At 41.7% G+C, this 26,508-nt stretch overlaps 1 protein-coding gene across 8 annotated transcripts in view; it reads left to right on the top strand.

Moving 5' to 3' along the window:
• Window positions 1-26,508, top strand: part of Pak3 (p21 (RAC1) activated kinase 3) — a 267,703-nt gene that overhangs the window by 131,908 nt on the left and 109,287 nt on the right. The window contains exons 1-3 of one of the 8 annotated variants that reach the window (XM_050127199.1): window positions 16,065-16,266; window positions 17,166-17,217; window positions 17,348-17,458. The exons of 6 other annotated variants lie outside the window; for them this stretch is intronic. The gene's annotated coding sequence lies outside the window, so the exon portion shown is untranslated. Of the gene's footprint in view, window positions 1-16,064; window positions 16,267-17,165; window positions 17,218-17,347; window positions 17,459-23,223; window positions 23,961-26,508 lie in introns of those variants that run through there. One more of the 8 variants, XM_050127200.1, reaches the window with a different exon arrangement.

Below are 26,508 nucleotides of genomic sequence, written 5' to 3'. Positions count from 1 at the left end.
CATGTTTTCCAGGTGTAGTTTCAGTGCCTAGATGACAAAGTGTAGCAAAAAATAAAAAAATAGATAAAAAAATTAAAAACCTGAAATGGACATACCCAGTGTTATGAGTTGGACCCATCAATGCCTTTTACCAAAGCTTCTAGGAGGGAAAACAGCAACATTTAATTACTACATCCAGCAGTAGCCTCCATTTTCCTTTAGGTAAAGTTGCTGGTTGATTAGTTCCTGAAGTTGGAACTTTCATTACAAATATAAGCTTCATCAAATGAAAATAAACATAGAACATTCCCAGATTTCTTGCATACATACCGAAGTTCCGAGAGGGAAGCTTATGGCAATAAATGCATACATCATAAAAAATAGATCTCTATTAAACAACCTAATATCACACCTCTGTAAAACAGAAAAAGAACAAGCTAAGCACAATGCACAAAAATCAAAAGGATGCTCAATTGTGCCACAAGGACATGTGCTCAACTATGTTTATAGCAGCATTGTTTGTCATAGTCAGAACCTGAAAACAACCTAACTGCCCCTTGACCCAAGAATGGATAAGGAAAATGTGGTACATTTACACATTGGAGTACTACACAGCAGGAAAAAATGACATCTTGAATTTTGCAAAAAAATGGATGGAGCTAGAAAACATAATTTTTAGTAAGGTAACCCAGACACAAAAAGACAATTATCACATGTACTCACTCATAAGTGGTTTTCAAACATAAATCAAAGAAAACCAACCCACAAATCATAATCCCAGAGAACTTAGACAACAATGAGGATCCTAAGAGAGACATACATAGATCTAATCTACATGGGAAGTAGAGAAAGACAAGATCTCCTGAGTAAATTGGGAGCATGGGGACCTTGGGAGAGGGTTGAAGTGGATGGGAGCATAAATGTAGAGTTCAATAAAAATCAATATAAAAAATCAAATAATAAAGAAGGGAGCAGAAATACATGAAAACAATAGGAATAATAAAAACACAAAATTCATCTTTTTATTTTTATTTTTTTATTTTAAAAATATGTGTGTGCCTAATTGCATGACTGTGGTGCACATGTGTAGTTTATGAGCATGTGTGTGTGTATGGCTTATGTTTGGAGGCCATAGGAGGATGTTAGGTGCCCTAGTCTATCACTGTCTGCCTCATCTCTTTAGAAAGGCCTCGCACCAATCCTGAAGCAAGCGCCATTGATCCTCTGGGGTCTTCTTCTGTTCTGCCAGTGCTGCAGGTGCACTTATGGTACAGATAACTCTGATTTTTTTTTTTAGCATGGTTGCTAGAATCTGAACTCAGGTCCCTACACTTGCACAGCAAGTGCTCTTACCCAATCAGTCATCTCTTTGAGAGCCTCAAAATTTATTTTTGTTTTGTTCTTTTTTTTTTTTTGTCTTAAGATTGAGAAAGAACATGCCATTGGGCAGGTGTGTCAAGGATCTGGGAGTTATGGAGGGGAACAAATGTGATTATAATGTAGAAAACTCATGAAGGAGAAACAGAACATTTGAAAAAATTAAAGAAGATGAAATTAAGCTTTTAGCTAGACTAAGAAAAAGAGAATATTAACTAAAATTCACAAATAAAAGATGAGACATTAAAACTGGCATCACAGAAATATAAAGGATCAGAAGAAATACCCTTATATGTCAGGAAGTTGGGTAAGTCAGAACAAATGCACCCATGTCTAGGTATTTAAAACCTATCACAATGAGGGAAAGATGAACAAAACAATAATGATAAAGGAGATTGAAAAAGAAATAAAATCTCTGACAAAGGATTTTCCACTTTGATTGATTGGAAGTATTTGTGCTATTTAACTATCCAGAACACCAAATACATTGCACATACTCAATAAGGCTGGTCTGTTGGTGGTAGGTTATCAATCCTAAAAAAGCTTAACTTATTCAGTGAAATTCTTCTCAAGTCTCCAAAGTTATTTTTTTATAAAAATAGGAGAGGGGAATCTTAAAATTTTGATGAGACCATAAAATGAAACAGTCAGAGAATTCTTGATTAAAAAGAACAGAGATAGAGGCACCAGCCTACCTGACTTAAAAGCATTTTATGAAGCTCTAATAATTAAAACAGCATAGCACTATGAAGTCAAGAAATGAATAAGTATGTTTAAGGAAAATATTTTCAACCAAGATGCCAATAATATGTTATATGGAAAGGAAATCTTCTTGTGTGACATTGGGAAAGCAGAATATCCACATTTAAAGATATGCTACTTTGAATAAGAATGAATGGCCTCATAAGCTCATATATTTGAATGCTGAGTCACCAGGGAGTGGAACTGCTTGAAAGGATTAGGAGGTATGACCTTGTTGGAAGAAGTATCTCACTTTGAAGTTGAAAAGCCCAGTGCTGCCATGCTCCCTTCCAGCACTATGAAAGTTAGCCAGCAGGAAAGAAGCTTCCAGTTGAGTTCTCCTTTGATTTCTCTATGACTTTTTACCAAAGTGTATGATGCTTTCAGTAGTAGGGCCTTACTACTAGTGCTTCTGAGCACCTAGAAAGAATGGCAATACCTTGTATTATTTTGGAGGCCCCTAGAGTCTCCATGATAAATATTCATAGAGTAGTAACTCACTCCTGGCACTAAGATTTTCAATTAATGACCTATGGCTTCTGGGAGCAGTAGTATCTACCCATGAAGAATATTCTCATTGAAACTTTTTTAAACTGTATTTTAATTAGCTTATAAATATTTGTTGAGAGAGGCTCTCACATATAGTCCATCCTGGTCTCAAACTGACAGTGCTCCTGCCACTGCCCCCCAAGTGCAAGAATTTCAGATATGTGCCACCACATCCAGCTTGCATTTTGAGATTGTATTCAACAACTTCATAGTGTCCCAGTGGAATGGCTGGCTGGTACTTTCAAATATGACCATGAAATGTCCACTATGGGTTGTCATCCTGTACAATGTCTGTTCTATATTTCTTGCATGCATATTTCCACTGTTTCCAGAAGTATTTGTATTTAAAAGCATCTGAAGGGCTCTTAGAAGCTGGGCCTGTTTGAGTTGATTTGTAGGGAAGCCAGCTTAATGGCATGTCACTCTATCACATGTAACCTAATGTACTTAAAATATTATTGAGTCAGTGGATCTAATGCATTTTCTTACCTCTGTGTTCTTAAAGGGAAGCCGTGAACTTATCACGGACTGTAAATGTTCAGTCCTACTTGTGAGTCAGCTTCAGACATGTACCACATAGCCTCTGCATCTTCTGTCTGTACTGATTTTCATATTGGACGCCAGCTCAAGCTATACATGAGATATTGTTTCTCCTTCAGGTTGCTTCCTTGTGGCTTGCCTTTTTCTCTGTGATGTGGATGTATGGCGTCTGTGGGTGTTTGAAACAAAATGGCCTCCAAAGATGCTCTATTAAGATGTGTGGCTGTGTTGGAATAGGTGTGGAGGAAAGGTGTCACAGTGGGGGCCGGCTTTGAGGTCTCATATATGGTCAAGCTACACCCAGTGTGGTAGTTAGTTCACTTCCTGTTGCCTGTGGAACAAGATGTATAACTCTCAGCTCCTTCTCCAGACACTGCCATGATGATAATGGCCTAAATCTCTGAAATTGCAACAGTCAGTCACCTCAATTCAATGCTTTTCTTTATTAGAGTTGCTGAGGTCATGGTGTCTCTTCACAGCAATAGAAATCCTAAGACTGTATCCAAATGTTTTCTAGTTCAGTACAGTAATTGATAAGCACCAGTGTAAAACGTGTGGATTACTCACATGCAAACCATCTTGGGTTGTCAACTGAGTCCTCCAGTCTCTGTGCCTTTCTGTAAGTTTGTCTTTTTTATTCAGAAATTTTTGGAACTATATCCTTTTGTGAAGTTAGGGGAGTATGTGGTGTCTTGCATTTTTTTATGTACTTTCTTTATGTCTCTTGGTTCAATAAGTTATCTGAAAAAATACTTTCCCTTTCTTTGTGAACTCCGCAAATGATCTATAAAGTAATTGGCCAAGTTCATTTCTCTAGATTCACCGATATAGAAGCACCATTCACCCAAAATGGGCTAGAAAGAAAGTCTCCATGGAAGAAAATGCATTTGAATTTTAGTATGAACAGGCAGCATCTGATCTATCTGAATTATTCTTGGATGTTATTTTCAAAACAGTTGAAGTTATAGGAAATAGAAATGGGACCAGTAGGAAGGGAAGAATGATAAGTGTTTGTTTGTAATTAGAGGGTAATATTGTCAAAGATCCTTATATACGTGCATTAAAATGTAATGAAACCCACTATTTATACAATTAATATGCACTAAAAATAATCAAGGAAAACTGATTATTTTAAAATGGCAATGCTGTTATAAAAAATAAAGAACTATATCATACCTTATCAAAGTCCCCAGGCTGGAAAACAGTTTTTCATTTCAGCCAGTCTGTTTTAATCAGATATCCAAGGATTGAGCTAAAATTGCTATGAGATTATTCCCTGTCCCCACTGTCTCCTCCAGCCTTCTAAATGGGAAGGTATAAAAATTCAGGGCAGCAAAGACAGATGATCTAAAACAACAACTGGCCTAGACTACTAATATGGTGAAATTGCAATTAACCAAAGACGGAGGGCCATCAGCTCTGTGAGGCACCTTAAGATGTTCATTTAAGTAAAGTCTTTAGCTTTGTTTCAAGCTTGTTCAAGTTGAAAAAAAAATCCTCTGTACACATGTCTAAACACCAAAGTCTGCCTTTGTAGAGGGCAAAAGGATTTGCTTGGTTGAGGTTTTGTTTGTTGAGACTGCAGTTCACTAAGTAGCCCAGGCTGGCCACAAACCTCCAATCTTCCTGCCTCCACTTCTTAAGTGTTGATGTCAGCAACAGTAGAAATGGAGGCACAGCTCTACACTGCTGCCTCCAGCAGCCTGAGGCGGTCCCTTAATCATTTAGGAACCTTGACTCAAACAAACGTAGATCCTTGGCTTCATCAAAGAAAGTTTATGAGAGGTACAGAAGCAAAATAAGCCATACCCAAGTCTGTGTATGGGCTTCTCAAGGGGAAGTCACACTTCATTGTGTGACTTTAAAATCATCATATATGGGATTTGGGTGGTTTTTCAAGTTATTACTTACTAAATAGGGTTACAAAGAGTTTACATGAGATGAGAGGTAGGCCCTTGGCTGTGCTTAACAAAAATTACAATTAATAAAGTAAAAGGATAGAGAGATGTAGAAAGTTGGGCTGTCTTAACTGTAATGGTAATTAATACTCTTGTGTGGGATATCTAGAAATATCTGGGGAGTAAAGCCACATTGAGGACCATATAGGTTTAGGCCTTAAGTCTAGTTCATTACTATTTTATCATAAAACATTACACACACACACATACAGAGAGAGAGAGAGAGAGAGAGAGAGAGAGAGAGAGAGAGAGAGACAGGGAGACAGGGAGAGAGACAGAGGGGGAGAGTCTTATCTGTTGGCAATCTTACAACAAATGCTAATTGGCTGGGAATTCTTGACTCTCACCTGGTGAGGGGCTTCACCATGACTCTCCAGTGAAGGTCTCCTATGTCCCATATATTTTTCTATCGTTCTGTTCTGCCTAACTGGGTTTATAGGCTTGTGCTATCTCACCCAAGTGCCAAGGATCTTCATTTGCATCATTTGCCACTTTTCTTCACCAAACCATCTTTTCCATATTCTTCCTAAATGCCTGCAGTAACACCTACATTTTCAATCTGCACAGTTCATTCTTGGATCTGAGTATCATTGCCTCTTCCAGGAGGATACTCTGCAAACAAGCAGATGCCAGCAGAAAACAAGTAACGAAAACTCAAAGACTGTACCCAAAAAAGTCAATCATGTTGCCTCCCTCCTAGATCCAGAAGAGAGTTGCCATTCATTGGGGTTTTTGATATCTGAAAATTGTCCCTGATACAAGGAACAGAACGTTGAAAGAAAGGACACATTTATTATCAGTAATACTAGTTTAATGTTTTAGGGAGTAAGTCTATTGTGTCAGTTTCATAAACAGTACAAAGACGAGATAAATGTTGTTAGTTGGAGTGGGTTGTGGAAAGGGGAAGAGAGAAAAAAGAGACACATTCCTAAAATGTAGAATATACTGAAGCAATTTTTAAAATGAGTCTAGGTGGTTTATATTTTACTAGAAAAAAATCTAAGAAGGAAAAGGAAGAAATTTTCTTTTATTTTTGAGATTATCATTTATTTCCAGTTTCTCCCCTCCCTTCCCTCCTTACAAAGCCTCCCACACAACCCTCTGAGCTCTCCTTCAAATCTAGTCTCTTCTTTTCATCAATTGTTATTGCATGCATATTCGTATTTATATATACTTATATATTCCCAAACCTGTTGAGTCTATATAATGTTACTTGTATGCATGTTTTCAGGGCTCACAATTTGGCACTAGACAAACCAGTCAGTGGTGTGTTCTTCCCTGGGGAGGGCCACCTCTCCTACTCCCAGCTTTTCTCCTTTGCCTGTAGGTTTGTGTAGAGCTGAGGCCTAGTAGGCTTTTCCTCATTCAGTTTAGCATGCTTCTTAGCATCTTCCTTCAGAAAGGAGGAAATTTGAAAGCTATGTGGACTATAGAATGGTATATTTTCAGAGGTGTCCCACCCCTTAAGTCAAATTTTAATACAGCGGGGAATGAGTGACAAATGCTTAGTGCCTCTCCTCTTAGGGGAGGGAGAATGGCTTCTCTGTCTTTCTCCTAAGAACTGAATTAGGGACTGTGCGCTTTCAATTGGACAAAGCTGTGTGAGGAGTGCTTTCTAGCCTTACAAGGGTGGTGAAAATTAAAAAGGGTCAAAGACAATCCTAAGATTAGTGAGAAAGTACACCCTTTCTACCTCCTGCCATCCACCAATCTCGTTTACAAAGACGCCCCATGTCTTTCAAAAGAGACCCGCAAATTACCATGGAAATCTGCCCCAACAGGCTGTGCTCCAGTCCGAGGAAGAGCCTTTGTTCACAGGGGTATGGGGGGCCTGGCACTGCACCATAGTGAACACTGTTAAGCCTCACTAATTCCCCGAAAAGGGGAAAGGCCAATCTTGATTTGTAAGAAGCTTGAATTTGAAAATATGCTGAAAGAAATGCCATGTTATTATTTCTAAAAAAACCCGCAGTCAAACTGCTGGCTGCAGTCTGTGCATTGAGCTGTGGAGACTCTTAAGGCTCAGAACAAACAGATAAGGGCTGCAATTAGCATATTGGTCATTTGAATGCAAAGTGCACTTAGAAGGGCGCTTAAAAACAGTATGTTAGCACACTCCCCAAGCAGGCTGTCACTTTCCTATGTATATAATATTAACTTGCCTAGCAACATGCCCCATTTCGCTTTTGGCAGTAAACTTTAGACTAGGAAGTCAGAATCTGCTAAATTTCCCATATTAGTAGCAGGAATGGACAAGAAATGTAGAAATCTCAGGGATATGGTGAGTTACTTGAAAAATCACCATGTTTATCTTTGAAATTTCTATCTAATCCTTAAAAGTCACCATTTGCTTGCTATTTACTATTTACTGAATAGATAACGTATGCTTTTGAGTGATTAAAAGAGGTTGGGGGGGCATGCAAACTGAATGGAAAGACATTTGGCTGTAAGTTCCTGCTTTGTAGCAAAATAAGGATTGATCATGATGTACAACAGGTGCTTAATTATCCAGAACACCAGCACGTTGAAATCACCATCCATTAAACACATCTGTGATGGTCAGCCAGCGCTGCCTGTGTAATTATTAACTTTGTTGTAAAATTCATATTTGAGATCACTTGATTTGAAGTGGGACTGAATTATGTTTAGGAAGAGGGAAATGAAAGATGAATACAACTCGGATTTTATCCCAGTATTCAATGTTGCCATCACATTGCTAAGGACATAGAAGAAAAATGTGGTATGCGTTTCCAAGTTCAACAAGCTGTATGGTAGACTTAGTAAAGAAAAAACTGTTGAAACCTCAGAGAAGGAGGAATTTAAATGCCTGCCTCTTGAGAAAATTTCCCCATTCTGCTTCGTGGCCCTGTAAAAGTCAGATACACCAAAAGGGAGATAGGGAGAGATTACCCATGAACCTCTTAGAGGAAAGATCAATCATCCTTAAGCAATGAAATCCCTAATGTAATGGTTCCCAAATTTTGCTGCACATTAGAATCTGAGAAGATTAGAACCTGAGGGGACTTTTAAAAGCCCATATGCTCAGATATATGCCATCAAATTAAATGAGAGCGTTTAGTAATAGGGCCCAGGCAACAGCATTTTAGAAAGGTAATTTCTCCTGCACAACGAAGTTGAGAACCAGCGCCAGTAACACCTTTTGTTTTTATGAGCATTTATGTTAATCTTTCCAAACCCTAAGTAAGAGGATTATATTTCACAGATGAGGAAAAGTTCAAAGGGGCCAAATATGTTGTCCAGGGTCTTAAAATTACAACACAATGAAACTGGAATTTGAATGCAGCAATTTAATTACAGAGTCGGCATGCTGAAATTTTATGCAGTGCTGCTACTCTCCAGACCTTTGTCCCCATATCCAGCAGGAAGAGAACAATTCCGTGACAGTGGACTGAGAATTCAGTAGGCATCAGCTATATAAATCACAGTTTTAGTCACACTGTGTGCTTCTAGGTACAGGCAAGGAAATACAGCTAACTTCTGATAAGACTAATAACTCCAGTTTGGTTGTCACTTCATTTGCTTTGCTGAAGCTTTCTTAGCCTCAAAGTAGCAGAGACAAGACTATAGTTGGACAGAATTAAATTTATTGTGTGACTTAGCCACTAAGTATCCTCAGTCATAAATACCAATAGCAAAGCAAGTCTGGAATCACTGGTAGGATGGTAGTAGTTACCGAAGGGAGGAGTGCTAGGTAGCCTTGGGAGACAGTGCTCTTTCCATATAGTTATAGCTGGCTTTATGTGTCAATCAATGCTGCCTCTCTGATTAATGGCAAAACTATATATTCTTAAACCATGCTGATTTCTGTCCTTTCAATCCCAGGCAGACTTATACTATTTCAGGTTTTTGTCCTGTTCAAATTAGGTGGGCCTGAGAGACACGTTGACATTCACATAACCCATGGACAGATTTATCGATTGCCAGATGAGTTGATAAAATACTTGATATTATCAAAACGAGTTGATAAAAAAACACGTAAGAGGAAATGTCAACAGTGATAAAATCTGAATAAGGTTAATGTTTGAGTTATTAGTGTTAGACCAACCAACATCAATTTCTATATTTTAAATATTCTATAAATCAAATATCAGAGAACATTTGGTCAAGGGCACATGGGGCCTCTGGTACTTTTTGTAATTTCCTGTGATCCCTCCACAATTTCAAATATTTAATCAAGCCATGAAAGTCTAGGATAATTTTGATATTTCTTTAAATAACACCTTATGGAGCTCCGGCCATAACTCAGTTGCTAGAGTACTTTTCTGTTAAACACGGTGCTCTGAATTCCATTTCCAGCAATGCATGCAACAGAAATTCTACCACTTGGGAGGTGGAGGCAAGAGAATCAGAAATCCAAGGATACCCTCAGATGCGTACAGAACTTGAGCCCAGTCTGGGCCACACAGGACCCTGGTCTACATAAATAAAAGCACTTTTCCAAAGTAGTCTCCCTTCCTTTTCGTCCACAAATAGTCTGAAACTGGGTATACCAATGCTCTTTTAGATAGGTCCCTGGATTGACCTCTTGCATGCAGTAGTGTTGTCCATGTGTCATGACTAGCAGGTGCAGATCTCTAAGGGCTTATAGCTATGGGAGCAGTTTGTTTGCCAGTTGAGCGTAGTCTCATCACATGCATTACAGATTAGCAGATAAGCAGGGCAGGGAGAAGAAGGAAAGCCATGGGGTATGATCATCAAAACATATGAAGGAACAGAATGGCTTGGTCAAAACAATACTTGAGCATAAGAGAAGATGAACCGGGGCTGGAGTACGACAGTCTAGATACGATTTTCTGCTCACTAAAATTAAGAGCTGTGGGTTTGCCTTGCAGGCTCTATATCAGTATTATTAGCAATCCCCTACCTGAGTGTATATCTTCTCTCTCAAACTAAATTCCAAATGCCCTAATAAGATGGTCCAAGTTTAGTTCACTCGTGTAATTTTTGTAACTCTTAGATATATGCCTTATTATACTTGCTAGGTTTTCATTAAATGTCTCCCAGGCATGACTGATATAATACAAAAAATGCAACTGGTTTCCCCTTTCTAAATTATCTGGAGCTCAAATGATACATAGCGTAGGGGTTTGTGTTCAGGAAAAGAGAAGTAGCAGGTAAAAAAATAGCACATATACCAACACCAACCCTGAGCTCCCTTTGCATTTGGTTTTGGTGACAAGTTTTGGCGATGTCCTTTCCATCTTGAAACCCAGGCCATGCACCTTTTGAAGACCATGCACCTATCCGTAATGAATTTGACATTCTGCTTGCTCACTTCTGCCTCTGGCTTTACTGGAAACTTGCAAAGATGCTTTCCTTTTTCACCACTTGTTTCTCGGGACTCTGATTTACAACAGCGTGTAAATCAGGAGGGACCTGGCAGTGATGGATAAGGAACTATTTAAAGAGTACATTGTCTCCCAGATTTGGGAGGCATACTTTATCTGAAGGAGTAGACACCAGTTTACCTATTGATGAGTATTCTCCTTCACCTCTGGAGAGAAATGTTCCACTGTTCATCATTTCAGATGATTGGGTGTGGGGATGGGGGTACTTCTGTTCCTGATAACCTTATTATGTGTTTATCAGGAGCAGACACTGCCCAGGTTGTCACGACAACCAGCAATGATTCAAAGCTTCCCTGAAAGGTCTGTATCTCTGGCAAATAATCAGCCTTTAGCTCTCAGCAGATGCTGAACTGAGCAACCAATCACAGGTGAGCTGAGAAAACATGACATCATAGTCCAGCTGGTCCAAAAAAATTAATTTTTGTTTTTTTTTAATTGATTCATTGTCCCCTAGATTTCTAGATATCTCTCTCTCTCTCTCTCTCTCTCTCTCTCTCTCTCTCTCTCTCTCTCTCTCTCCCTCTCTCTCTCTCTCTCCCTTCCTTCTCCTCCCTCACTCCTCCCTCTCCCTCTCCCATGACTCTCCACCTCTTCCCACTTCCTCCTTCTCTCCTTTTCCTCCCTCTCTCTCTGCTCTCCCCAAGGGAGCATGCAAGCAAGTACATACATATACACCACAAATCCCTCACAAACAACAACAGAACCCAAGTTTTTCACTTGCAATTCACTCTACAGTTTAACTTAGGTTCTCCAAGTGCAGTGATTGGGAGTGTGAGGGAAAGAAATGCATAATGTGATTTTTTGGGGGGGAGAAAAGTCAAACAGAGCATTGGCTCAATTAATTAATGTGGTTTGATATGCAGGACCATAGTGGAGGCAATGGTAATTAACACCAAGTCAACGAAAAGAAACTTCCTCCTTCTCTTATTAATTCACTCCAAGCCACCTGAATTTCATAGTCGTCTACTTTTCCTCCACTGACTCCCTCATAAAGGGAGGAGGGCAGAGGCAGTGGACTTTTGAATCCTCTCAGGTTCTGCAAGGCAGGCCTCTAGTGTGAGCAAATTATAAAGAACAAAGGTTAGGACCGACCTTCTGTTCCCAAATGCATATTTAGGAATGATGTGTAAATGTGGCCTCATCACATTAAGGAAGTGTGTGTTTCTGAAATCCATTAGGTTTGCTTTTATGTCATTAGCCACTTGCATTCATACACCAGTTCAGAGATAGGCAAAGTGAATTTGACGAAGGAGAAAACTAAAACATGGGGAAATTGGAATCTTGTTCAAGGGTTTGTGCAACTCTGCCCCCACGAAGATGCTGAGGATTCTCTCTACCTCACAGTCTCTGGTTTTTCAGACTCACCTCTTGACATGTCTAAACTCCCTGTATTTGTCTCCCATGCAATCTACAAAACAACCTGCTGCAGGAGAGCTGCAGCTACTAATAATGGGGGCAGGGAGGCAAGCAGAAAGAGGGTCAGCTTCAGCGACTAGTATACACAGAAATATTCAGACACTTTTCCTAGCTAATGCCTGCACACCAGTTACTGAGCAAGTTTGGTTAGGAGGGTAGAATATAGAAGTGCATCTAAAACAACAACAAAAAATAAAAGATTAAAAAGATGAAGAAAGGAAAAGAGAGAAGGAAACAGAAAAGGAAAGAGAGAAGGGAGAGGGAGAGAGAGAAAAATTCTACATTGAAGCACTGTAAGTTGAAGATTGTTTAAAGAAAACACAATCCATACATGTCATAATTTATCCCATTTATGCCTACAGTCACCCTGTGTTTGCTTTATGTAAATCCAATGTAAACACACACACACAATTTTTAACAACCATAAAATTAAAGCATCCATATTGTCCTGTAATTGTGTTTTACTCAAAAACGTGTCGAGGTATGCTTCTTATTTTAGCTTATAGGAAGCCACCTGCTGTTTTTTATCTGGTGTATAATATTTTAAAATATGTGTATGATATAATTGGACTATTTTCTTTTTAGAGTCTGAGGTTTTAGGAAACGATGGTTATCTCTAGTACCTTGGTGTTGGTGATAATCTCGAGACTTCATATGTATCTCCAGAGTCATGCAGCTATGATTTTTTGACCTGTGCATCCTCTTCCAGTGCATTCAGACTTTGAATGAGAAGTTAAAAAAAAATTCAAGACTAGCTACAGCTGTAGCACACACGTGTAATCCCAGCACTTGGGGGGGGGGGCAGCAGCAGGAGCCTAGAGGATTAAGGAGGTGGTTTGAGGTCATTTTCAAGTAAGTGGTAATGTTGACACCAGTCAGCGAATCTGACTGGAGAAAACAAAAACAGCAGAAACAAAAACAAGCAACAGCAACAAAAACCAATGAACTCCTACGGAGGGACATTTAGGCTCCCTTTTTTGTTACATTTATGCTCTTACATTAGAGCAAACAATGAATATTCTTGAGCATATCTTGGTATGTTGTCATGAAGATATCTTTAAGCATTTTCTTTGATTTATGATTGATAGGTTAAATGACATGAAATTATAAATTTGGTAAGTATTAGCAACTCGTCAGTCCCATCAGGGCTATGGTATATGAATATGAGACTGTGCAATGTTTCTTTTTGGTTGTTGATTTGTTATTTTGAGACAGGGTTTCTCTCTCACTTTGGAGCCTGTCCTGGAACTAGCTCTGTAGACCAGGCTGGCCTTGAACTCACAGAGGTCCGCCTGCCTCTGCCTCCAGAGTGCTGGGATTAAAGGCATGCGCCATTGCTGCCCAGCCTGCAATATTTCTTTTGTCTAGGCTTTGAATATAAAGTAAACACTCCATGTCCTCCATTCCCATCATGCTCTCAAATTGCCTTATACTGTGATCTAAAGGACCTGGAAGTCAGTGCCCTGGTGACTTCATAGCCCTAGGATTTTACTGTTCATTCTATGACATTCAGATCATAATGCTTGCTGAAGTGAACTGTTGCGGTTATTGTGATCATTGAATGATCTGAGAAGTGAATGGGAGGTGGAAAGGGGATAGTTGGGGCTGGGAGAAGGAGAGGGAGAGGGAACTGGAGCTAGTAGGTCAATTATTTTTTTAAATTAAATCAAAAAGCTCCGGAAAAATGATGAGCTACAAAGGAGGTTTGTAATCTGAGAAACATGATACAAATTCTAATGGTTCTCAAGGTTGTGTCCTTGAGCCAGAGAACAACCAAGCAAGGAAGGAACAGATAGTGGGAGTTTGGAAGGGAAAGTTGCACACAGATAAAATATTAAGCTTGTATAGTTTAAAGTCCTTTCCTTCCTCTATATTCTTGGAGAATAAGCCACACTGGTAGCAAAGACTATCTTTGGGCATCAAGAATAACACAGGTTAATACCTTTTTACACAGGGACCCAAGTCTTTCATGCTGGGTGTAGAGTCTTGCTTGAATGACATTACTGTGCTTCAGTTTGTCAAGTACCTGAAAGGATTTTGCCTCCCATTTAGACACACATGTCACGCACGCACTCACACACAAAAAGAGTGAGGAAATCACTGGGGAAAGAATAAATACACACATGAAACTTTAAATAACCATGTGAAGTGACTATATAAATAGCTCCAAGTTATACATACCTGAGGTATATGTGGGGATTAGAGTGAAATCAAATACCTTTTAATTACAATTGAAATCAATACCCCAGAAACCATAGCTGAATCATTACCAGGAAAATCCAGTTATGCTTCTTTTTTTTTAAGTATTTGGGTTTAAAGTAACCCAAATAAAAGCAATTTACAATAAGATGCGTTACCATTAAGCAAATGACATTTAGATCAGTATTTTTTAGATTACTTCCACCATAATGTATAAAAAAAATCAATGTGATGTAGTTACTTTTTTAACCCCAAAGTTAATTACAAAGGTATCTGTAAAGTCATTGTAAGCAGAAGCATCCTGATTTCAATCTATTAAAGCAAGAATGAGAGAGAGAGTGTGTGTGTTGCATTAGAAGGCAACCACCAGGATGTGTTTTAAAAGCTATTATAAAACACCCCATTTTTAAGCAGCACTTACCTTGTGTAGTTTTTCCTTATAAATTCAGTGCATATTTCCACAGCCATTAATGCCCTGCTAAATTTTTATTAACCATTCACTTCAGCATATTAGAAAATCCATGGGCTGTGTACTCAGATTTAGATACAAATTCCTGCTCTACTACTTTCTACAGTCTTCATAGAATACTTACGTACGCATACATACATATTATTTTTATTGAAGGAAAATGCGGCAACACCATCCTAGTGGAAATTACTGAGTCCCCGTCTTAGTCTTCCCTGTTTTGTCGTAGGTTAGTCATTGTTCTTTCAGTGCCTGATCTTAGTCAAAATGAATCAATAACCCAACACACACACACCTTTCTAGGGTTGTCTCTGGTTAATCCAGAGATCTTTTGTGTGATTCTTCCTCAGAGGATGTGGGAAAAACATGAAAAGTAAGTCTTCGTGTTAAAATGCATTGTTCATTGTGAAGGAATGAGGTTCTCATGCAGTGTTGAGAAAATCAAATCAAAAGGACATTGGGTATAGTTATCCTTTATTCTGGCCTTTCATTTTTGTGAAAATATATTTACCTTTATTTTTTAAAAGAAGTTCAAAAGTAGAAAAGAAAATCGCCTCTAAACCCCACTACTTTAACCTAACCATTAAGATTTTGCCCTCTCCTCCTTTCTGTGTTTGGGATGCATATTTTACATCGTCATAACTCGAACATACAGAGTATTGAGCAGTCAGTTGTCTCATTGCAGAGATATGGCATACTTTATATAATCTGCCAAAATTTTAAGAAGGGTGGATTTAGGAGTAGGAAGTGAAGATTTGTGAAGGTAGATTTGAAACGATTTAGGACACCTGTCAAAATCTGAACCTTCTGGTAAAGATGAGAGAAATCGTTAAAGATGTTAGGGAAAACGTGAACAGGGGGAGCGATGTGAAATCAACGCACCCAACTGGTAGGAAAAGAATTATTTCTTTTGTATAATGCCACCTGTTTTGAAACGTACCTTCCATGTGTAGAAAACTATTTTCCCTGTCTAATTTCACCGCCACATCTCTCCCTCTTAGTTTTCTATGTCACCTACTAGGCTGACAGGTGGTGTCCCAAATCCAAACCATTTCCTCCAGAAAGCCTGCTCCTGTCGATGGATTCCCTGGCCTGGAAATTTATCTCAAAAGTCTAGTGTTCTTAAGGCTGGCAAGCAAGAAAGATGCATGAAACGTCCCATCCCCACTCTTGCCTGGTGCCTCTTTCTCGATGGCTCCACCTTCCTCTTTAGACAATCCCGACAGTGTAGAAGTTTCCATCTCCTTTCCCTCTCCTTTCCCCCCTTTCACTTTCTCCCCCCTCCTAGGGCGCTTCCTGCCTGGAAACAAAAGATTGGTCCCCAGTAGCCCACTCAGGGCGATTTTACTTTCATGCTCACCATCTGATTGGCCTAGGTACGGTGCAGAGCCCAGGTGACGTCATAGCAAAGAAGAGCTAGGGAGCGGTTGCTGAGCAGAGGGGTTCTATAGCAGGCGGGCAGCTGTGGCTGCAAACAGTCTGGGGTCTTACACTGGGGGCTGCAGCTTTTCCCCTCTGAAAGTGAGCGCACCGGGCGAGAGAAGAGCCGTGGGGGGAGCCGGCTTAGCCCGGGGCTGCGGCTGCGGCCGTTGGGCTGCAGCTCCTCAGCCCAACTGTCAGCGTGCTTGGAGGTACTGGAAAGGTCTTGGCAGGGTGGCTGGACCCTTGGCAGGTAAACCTTGTGACTTCTGTACTGTACGAGGTTAGCTCGGAATTGGGGAGGCTCCTGGGCAGATGTTCCTTCCTGTGTCCCCCTCCTGCTCCCGATGCGCCCCAGCTTTGACTCTCTTACATGGCAACCGTGCCCAAGCTGTGGGACCCAGCTCCCAGCGCTTGATGGGGTTTGCCTAGGCAGATGAGTGGGTGTGTCCGGGCTGGTCCTCAAGGACCCAGGCTTCTTCCCTTGGCTAAACCCAGGATTAGTTTATTGGGGCTTGGGTCGCGTGGGGCAAAATCCGCCCTGAAAGCTGTGTCAGACTGTAATTCTCCTACCATCTACCCCCATCCCAGCCACAGTGTTGACAGCAGCCCTCTAGAGAAGGGGAGGGGGTGTGGCCGCAGTCTGGCCAAGTCCGCATCAGAACTACCCAACTGAAACATAAAAGTACCAATTTTCTTAAAAAAGAGCCTTCCTTTCTTTTATTTTTTCTTTATCCCCCTCCCCTTTTCACATGGTGGGGGGATGGTAATAACAGGAGGACTCTTTTTTTTTCTTCTTTTTCTGTGGGATCTGAATGGATTCAATAAGGTCCTTAGAAAAGCCTGGCATCCCCTGTTGGCCCCTGTCTTTGTCTGGGGAGTAGGGTCATTGGGTTTACTGCTTCCTCCCTTTCGTGTCCCTTTTGGCTCCGAGGAGACGCTGCCCTCAGTTTGTAATTGGCATACTTCTGAGTGAACAGAACATTTTAGATTTTGGCTCTGGCAGGCTTTTCCTTTCCTTAGGTGGTGGTTGAGGGCAGGGTGAGGGTTGGGCGGGGGTTGTAGGTGGTTCGTCCCCAAGAAGGGAACTGGGGGGCTCCATTGGATTTTGTTAGTTTGTTTTTTGGTCTTATCTCCCATAATCCATTTCAGATTATAGACTTGAGGTTTCTGGGCTGTATGGGCCGTAGAAGCAGAGAGAAAGGTGAGTGGCTTGGCTTTGGGAAGCATGATGGGGGTGGTTGCAGTATACTATATTTTGAAAAAAAGATGGCTTTCCCCAGGGAAGCCCTTAGCCATGTTAGTTTTGCTCCCCTCACCACATGGTTTTTCAGACTCAAATCCAGGCCAACTGTATGGTTGTCTGAGGTGTTGGAACAGAAGGAGGTGCATTCCTGTTGGCGACAGCACTGTGGCCCTGTTCTGGAATGAGCCAGGTCTAAAAGGTCAGTGTGGGTTTCAGTGGGCCATTTGTAAAATTATAATTGGGCACGATGTGTGATTTGGCACTTGAGTTTCCAATCAGGGGCACCTTTGGGTAAAGGGGCTCACCGTGGTAATGGAAGTAATGGGTGATTAATAGGCTGGCACCTGGGAAGAGAGCCAACTAGCCCTCTTTTTTTCGGGATACAAATGTCGTACTCCTCTGTGTCCACACAACACACAACATGAAAAGAGTCTGGGAGGTGTGCTGGGCTAAAGCTGACTGGTGGTAATCAAGAATCCAGAGCGACCCCGGATGTGAAGAGGCTCGTTCTTTAAGTCTTCCAGCAGACAACTTGTGGTAAGAGCACAAGCAAAGGGCCACGACACGCATGAACATCCTGATCATTCCTATAGGTTATGGGTTTACTTGTTAGTTGGGTGGGTGGGTGGGTGGTTGATTTTTTTTCCCTGTTCAAACGTGAAAGTGGTGTACAGAGCAGACAAATTTGCTCTGCATTTGGAGAAGACTGGGTAGTAGATTTGACGAGAGAAATGGGAAATGGCTGCAGAGTGGAAGGGCTTTGCTGGCAGAGATTCTGCTATTGTGAAGTCAGACTAAGTACCAAGTCAAAGTGAATGACGAACACGGAAGAAATAAGATCTAGAGATCAGACTGAATAGGCTGGAGCTAATGGTGTAGGTAGGAGAGCGCTATACAGGATGCAGAAAGACCAGTATCTTCCTAAGAGCCCAGGAGTCCCGGTTTCCCTGGTGACATGGTAACAGAAAAGTTTTGGTAGTCAAGACAGCAGTGACTCACTCAAGGATTCTTTGGGGCTTCTAGCAGTTTAGGGAATCAATAGCATTCCCAGCTGTATAACCCCTTTTTAAAAACCAGAAACTTTAACCAAAGGAATGATAAGAAACTTGATGAGCAGCGGCATAAAAAAAAAAAATCAGTTCTTTCCTTTTAGGTAAAGGGAAGGGACTAGGGGTGGGTGAAGACTAGAGAGGAGAGCAGGGGAGCTATAACCCGAGACTGGAGTCTGACTGCTTTATATGGGTGAATTAGACCCAGGTTTGAGTCAAAAGAGAATCCATGAGGAGGCGGGGGAAGGGGGAGGTGGGATGGGGGGAAACTTGTGTCCACTAAGGACAGCAGAAGACTGTTACCCTGGAAGGTAAGTGTGGCTTTCCAGGCTTCTGGAGCACAGCTTAAGTCTTAGCTGTGCACCTTTCCCCGACCCCACCCACATCCACAACCACACCTGTCAGAAGCTAGGCAGTTCCTTTTGCAGGGCCAGGGTAGACTTCCAGGCCAAATCCCCACTAAATAGCTTTGCCAGCAGGGGGCGGAAAGGTAACTGTAGAGGCGTGGAGGACCCAAGTCCTCCATTTCAGGTGTGAAGCCCAAGCCTCGGATCAACAACCATACATTTACAGTCTGATTCAGCAGTACCAGAACTAAGTGAACCTCCACGTCAGTGTGTTTCCATTTCTCCCCAGAAATGTGACACTGCCTACTGCACTCTGCAGTGTAGAAGGTACAAACATTTGCTTGTGATGACTTGAGTCACTAATACTCACAGCCTAACCGGGAGTTTAATTGGAAATGTTAATCAATGCAATAGATCCGTGTCTGATTTGCACATTCGGTCAATTATCTGCACGTTGGAACAATCTGTGCTGCACCCAGGGGATGCAACGAGGGGGTAAAACGGTGCAGCTCCAGATGGGACTGGGGGTGGGAAGCAAAATAAGGGAAGTGGACCTTGAAAACCAAAAGAAATGATCAATTTCCTGATGGGAAAAAGAGTCATCTCCAACATATTTTCACAAAGAGGCCGGATCATGAAGTGGTTGGTTCAGAAGCTCGCAGAGCTGGTGGGGGAGACAAGGTTTTCTGTGGGTTAGAAGGGGGTGGATCTAGAGGAAAAAAATCTTTTTGTGGGGTGGGCGGGTTGGAAGCTGGGACAGCATGAACCTCGGAAATCAGAAATCAGGCTGAATGCGTGTGGTACTTGGTGCCCGTTTCCTTGACCTCCAAATGACGGAATTAGACTGGGTGTTCTCTAATCTGGTGGGAGCATTACGACGTGGACCATTTTGTACTTGATAGTTAAGATAGCCACTAAAGCACAAGCCCTCCTGCAACAAAAGAAAAGAGCCCGTCGTTAGCAGTTTCCGTTTTGTATGCTCTCCAGTTTAGGAAAAGCCAATGCAAAAGAGATACTCACACGTTTCATCTTTTAGCCACATGGCTTCACTTTTATTTCATGTGAATGGGGAGCGTGCAGAAAAGGAGAAGCCCAAATCTGTATTTTCTGGGTTACCTATAAGCCCGGGAAAAGCTCTGTGTGGTAGTTTTCATAGCCAGATCAAAGGGGGGCACTGAGACTCTCTACTATTTTAACTACTCAATGCAGTCCCAAAACAGAAAGGTTTTGTGGTGAAGATAATTATAAAAGGGGGGGGGGCTGGTTTGGCACAAGGCAGCTTCTTTTCCCTCATCTCTAGCAGAGCCATGTGAAGTATTTGGAATTCTGCACCCTAAACAGACCACTATCTCTGACAGCACAATATCGCCCCCTAGTGACTATAATTGAGGCACCTTTTCTCAGCTTCCCATTGCGATCCCACGAGCCAGCCTGGAAACCAGTACTCTGAAGCAGCTCTTAACAAGCCTGGCAAGCAAAGGCACACTCCTTTTATAAAGATTGAAGGAGGCTCCCTTCATGGCATTCTTCTCCAGTATGAGCAGATTTAGAGAGAGGGGCGTCACTCTCTTCGCCCTTGCAATATATCTTCTTTAGGCCTGAAGAAGGAACCGGGAGCTTTCCCCAGAAATCTTTAATGCTGCATAAGACGTTTGCCATGAATGGTTCTGTGGAAGAGGGCACAATTGTCACAAATTCCCTTGATCTCCACCCCAAGGTGATAGTTTTAGTCCTCAGACAGAGATTCTAGGGGGGGGGGGAAGCTAAAATGCAGCAAGGAAAGAGAAGTTAGGTATGTATAAGATGTATGCATTCATATCTGCCCAGCTTCCAACAAGAGACTGAGCTACAGGAAGAAAGCAAAGGCTGTGTAAATGCACTGTATACTACAGCTATGCAACACTCACCACTCAGTACAGATGTATATGACATGGCCTAGACATACATGCTGCACACTACAAATTAGACATATGGCATGTGTACGTGCATGTAGCATTCATGGTAGAGATATAATCATATGTAACACATTACAGAAATACAATAGCATACTGACAAGATAAATACATGACATGATATAAACACAGCACTGCACATATAACAGTGCAAGTTCAGGACAAATACAACATAGTATAGATGTAACAAATCATATACACATACACATATTATAACAGACTACAAGGAATAGCACAGATATACATGACCCATAATATACCTCCAGTATGCAAGGGAATTGCTTCTGTGCTGGCTCAAGATACACCATTGGTGGGTTCAAGGCAAACTGCCATGAAGTTACTGTTTGATGTTCCATATGAAGGTATGTGGGAAAAGTGAAGCATACTGAAGGAAAACTTAGAAACATGAGAAATTTTGGTTGGAACAGGCTAATGCGCATGCACACACACAAACACACGTGTGCGTGCGTGCACACACATACACACACCTGACCCTCCTCCAACCTTGCCCCTTCTGGAGTTCTGACAGTTCTTACCACCCCACCTCTCCTCACCTTCTTGCAAAGTGAGTTCCTGCAGAGAGGGAGGGGGCGGCATCACTCAGTCATGCAGTGGGAGGGATTTAAATTGCTACTAAGGGAATACACATGGATGCTACAGATGCTAGGGGAAAATTGTGATCTAGAATCTGTACCAGAGGAAGAGGCAAGCCCAGGGCATTGGCATATCCCTTCTGCCTAAGAGGTGGAATTGGAGATCATGGGACTTTTCTTGGCTTCCCAAGACTTCAATTTTGCTTTTTCTTTAAATACCCATCAATGTATTTCATTGAGTTGGAGCTCCCTATTCTGTTGTCCTCTAATAACAGAGCGCTAGCCTCGATCATGCTCTATTTGAATTTGCATGCAGTTGCTGCTTTCTTTGCAGGGTCAATGTGGTTGTGGGATGGGGTGTTTGTGAGAAGTACATAGAGGTTGCAGAGCTTGGAGTCCTAAAATCAGCCTTTCCCTAGGGAGCCTCAAGTGATTGGAAAATGCAGAGGTTGAGAGTTTAAAGGGACCCTGTCTCTGGCAGAAGGAATAACTGGATGGTAGAGTGACTGACTAGCATGCAAGACACCATGGTTCTGGTTACCCTCCAGGATGAGATGGGGGAGGAGGGAGGAGAGGAGGAAAGAGAGAATCAGGTTTTTATCACAATTAGATATAGAAAGCTCTGTGGGGCAAGCAAGTTAAATAGTCATCAAAATAAAACAAATCGTTTATATCCTCTTGGGGAAATTTGGCAAAAGCTGTGGGGAGGCATTTCTTTGATTAAGATGGGCTAGAGGATTCCGTTAAGATCATCAGTGATTTAGAACCTCCACAGGTGTGAGGCAAAAAGAAACTCAGAGTGTTCTTGCCTAAGCGACTCTCTCTCTCTAGATACCCACCCAAAGAAAGAGGTTGGTGAGCAAAGGAGTGGAAATGGGTGTAGAGACTCAGGATCGAGTGATGAAGGTATGGAAACATAGTGGTAATTTGCCAGGCAACACAGATTTTCTCAGTGGGTGTTATCTCTGTACGCCAGACTGTGGCATCTCTGATAAGTATACAAATTTACCCCTGATTCTGAAAGTCATGAGATTCTTCACTTGCATCTTATTTGACTTAGCCCCCCCCCAACACTGGTCCACAAGGACTAAGGAAGCTTTTATAGCTGACAAGAAGTGAGAAGGTCCAGCAGGGTGAGAGAGCAAGCATTGATTATTAATCTGTCCTCCCATCTCTCAACCGTCAGTTCAGTACCTTTTCCAAATTCCTCCAGAAAAATATGTGCTCACACTTCCTACCTCTCTGATTCACTAGTCTTCCTAAATGATTTTCTGAAATATCCCACTCTCTGTCTCTCTCTCTGTCTCTCTGTCTCTCTGTCTCTCTGTCTCTCTGTCTCTCTCTCTCTCTCTCTCTCTGTCTCTCTCTCTGTCTCTCTCTCTCTCTCTCTCTCTCTCTCTCTGTAACATATATGGGGGCGGGGGATAGGATGAGGAGGTAGTAACCCGTGTAGAATGGATTCTTTCTCCCCAAAAGTGCTTTTCTCAGTATGGTCCCCCAAGAAAGAGAAACCCACTAAGCCCTGGCATCTCCTGGGAGCTGGTGTGCACAGTACCGAGTCAGTCAGAGCTGAAGCCAGCACAGCCCCTTCTCACGAGTAACACTCACCTGGGTTGAGACCCGGTGGTGGTGGCTGTGTGAGGTGAGTGAAGGATTTCAGGGTGTGCAGTGAGGGATATTTGAATCCCAGATAAATGTTGCCTTTTATCTGAGCTCAGGACCCACCAGTTAGGCCTGAGGACATAACCCTACTTTCTGGGGTGTGCAGTCTGTTATAGCTGTCCCTTGTCTCTTGGTTTCTTCATCTTTAATATTGAAATGACAGCCTTGACCTACATTCTGAGGTGGGGAGGAGAAACACCGTTAGGAGTCATTGCTGAGTCCTTTGCAAATGTCAAGCACCATCTAAGAGCATCGGTGCAACACAGAAAACGCTTCCCGTCAAGCTGTCATTTCTTTTTCTTCTTTCCTGATATCTCAGTGGCATTTCAGCCACATGTCACAGACCCTCCAATCAGTTTCTGTGGTTTCCACTGCCCCATAATCTTAATTTCGTTTCGCATTCAAATGTATTCCCAACCCACTCTTCCTTGCTTCTGGGACTGGCAGGCTCAGCTAAAATCTTGTGGCACCTTTTCTCTACCTTCCCACCTAAGAAGGCAGCAAAAGCATGCTCCCTCTCCCAGCTCTCTGGCATGAGGTTGTGGCATGCATTGCTTTTCTCTCATCATAAATCATTCTTGAAGAGTTTCTGGAGCATTTCTCTGATCAGATAAACTGCGTTATCAAGGGCAGGCCTGTAGTCTTACAGGTCTTTACCATGCTTTACAAGTGACCACCAGTTCCCGAGCAGCTTTGCACATTGAACCTGTCTTTCTTTCGCTGCACCTGCCTTTCACCTGCCCTTCTCTCCGTCTGCCTCTCAGACAGTCACAGTAGCTTCCTCTGTCTCCTTTTCCATCTGCCCTTCTATGTTAGACCCTGCAGCCTTGTTGCCTATTAATGATTTCTTGTCCCTGAGTCTCTCTGTCTGGTTCACTGTCTGCCTCTTTGTCAGCTGCTTAGGCATCTCTACTGTTGCCCAAGTCAACACCTCCCTCCAAAGAATTTCAACAGGACAAAGAATATGCAACCCAATTCTCTTTCACTCTGAGCATACCTTGGGCCTAGACGATGGCAAGACTGCATCTCAGCAGCAGGTGTTTGTGTGATGCCTTCTCATTAAAGGAAAGCACCAGAGTTTCGGCTGTCGAACTGAAGGTATGAAATTACAGCTTTGCCCGTTCTGATGCATTCAACTTTCTGGAGATGGTCTCGTCCAAGATCCTCTGTAGACTTTGACAGAAGGTAATTAGGACTGACGAAAATAAGAAGTGTGCCTGGGGATGTCTCCTGGGTTTTCTGTGACAGCTACCATAATAAATTTTATATACTGCCTACTGTTACCAACTCCGAGCTAAGCACTTTAGATAGATGATACCCTTTGCTCCAGCATTAACACTGCAAGGTAAGTGTTTTCTCAACTAGCTCATGCTCCCATTTCTGTTTCTGAATCTACAAGTGATATTAGCTTGGGTTAGTTATTTTTATCAGTGCCAAGATAGAGGTTTAGAGGGGCTCAGTAACGTGCCTAGAACTAGAACAACACTGTTGTTTCGGGAGGAAAGACATTCCCTGGTAAGTTTCCTAGCCTTCAGTGTTATTCATACTCACCCAGTCCCTTTTCTCCCCCAGGCTCACTCTTATGTATCGTTCTCACCTCCTCGCTCTCACATATAACCATACTGCAAATCATATACACAGCTGAATACCCATATTCATGTATTCATATTTTCATTATGAGGCACTTATACCCCACTCAAATGCTCTGACCCACTCACGCCTTTGTACCGTTTCTTAACGTTTTTGCACACTTTTATATTCACTTGCATTATAGAGGATATAATCACTCATACCCACTAACACACCTATGTAATCAAACACTCTGTGCTCAGGCATACCCTAACTTCCCCTTAGCCCAACTGAAACTTCTCTTCCCCGTCACAGACATATACAACACATCAGTTTCACAAAGTGTGATATGTTTGCACTGATATTATCACTTATCACAGCCACACACAGCTCAGTGACAGCCAGGTGTACACACGTCCTCATCTAATTCATGTGTCCAGATGATAGCAATATGGACGATAGCTCGTCCGCTCCCTCTTGTGTATTTTTGAACTATTGCACTCTCTTCCCTGCACTATTGTGCTGATAGTTATGCTTTCGCTCACATGCACAGCCCCGAAGCCATCCTCCATCCCTCATCATGTTCGTAGAGAATCCTATTAGACACGGAGGCAGGCATTTTGACACACATCGTCACTCTTACCCTCTCTTTTCACACTGACATCTAGTCATGCAGCTCAATACTATACCTTCAGACACACACATGACCTGAAATACAATTATACACAAATTAATTTTATAAACACAGCCATTTCACTTGACGTCATCTTTTCCATTTATGAAGTCACTAATGTACAAATATGCTTCCACAGACACACATTGGCATACACATATTCTAATTCATTACTCATACAAAATTCATAAATACAGTCACACTTAATGAACAGTCATGTTCATTCACATACTGATACTAATGTATTTACAGATCTTCACTTTTGCTTTCGGAACCACACACTCCAAATTAGACATTGCCATTCATTCTTACGGACACATAAAACCCCTCCCTTACATTCTTACATGTATACCACCTTGCATACCAATCCCAATTCAGAACATCACACATTTTAGCACAAACACTGTTATACTTACCACACACACTGGCATTTGTATACATTTCCATTCTACTAATCTCATCTGGATAGATCTCACTCACATTATTACATACCTTTATACCAGTGTACACTTAGTGACATGCACTGCGTTTCTAGTCACTAATATGCATCTTATTGGTACGCACCACAATGGGGTAAATTATTTCTATTGCAGTAATTAATTCACATAGATGCATGCCTATACTCACACAAGTGGCTGCTAACACCATGCATGACAGGCTGTTACTGGTGTTAACACTCATTCAGGTATTCATCCTACCACATTCTCACATTGACTGAACACTTACTCATATTGATCCGTATGCCTGAGAAGTCACAGAATTTCTGTAAACTACACCATACCTTCAGATTCTTGCATGGGTACATTGCCAATATATATCTTCATATTAGCACTAATCTGTATTCCCTCTCCAAGACGAGCGCCTTGACTTACATCTATCTACATTGATTCACATATGCTGGTAGTGATCCACACTTATGTGTAACTGCATATATATTTTCTGAAAGTCTTATATGTATTTGCAAACTGCCATTTTTGTAGTTGCACGCTTTCTCAATGATGTATACTCTAAGAGAACACTAACCAATCCCATGTGACAGTGGTGAGGGATTAACGTATCTCATTTCTCTCTTTGGGGGAGGGTAAGAGAGCAATCTATTTCCTTAAGGCTGTGCCACAAATAATAACGCATCTATGGTTTTATGTTTCTGACATAAAATTGCCTGTTGGTTATCCACATGGAAAGGGCAGGTCTGCTCCATTTAAGCATCCCATATCTACCTCCCACACACTGATGCTTTGTTAACCCAGAACATGACATTCAACAAAGGAAAAGAAGGTCATTTTCTCCTTTGAAGCCCATACTCACACTCAGAACTGGGTTTTATTCTTTCCCTCATCACCTTCTTTCGATTAACTCGCACTTAAAATGTATGTTAAAAATACATCTTACTAAACTCAACCT

This window comes from Alexandromys fortis, unplaced genomic scaffold (assembly GCF_014885135.2).
Source record: "Alexandromys fortis isolate MF-2015 unplaced genomic scaffold, M_Fortis_MF-2015_v1.1 scaffold_200, whole genome shotgun sequence".
NCBI classification, from domain to species: Eukaryota; Metazoa; Chordata; class Mammalia; order Rodentia; family Cricetidae; genus Alexandromys; species Alexandromys fortis.
Note: the sequence above shows the minus strand (reverse complement) of the source record. Positions and strands in the feature narration are given on the sequence as shown.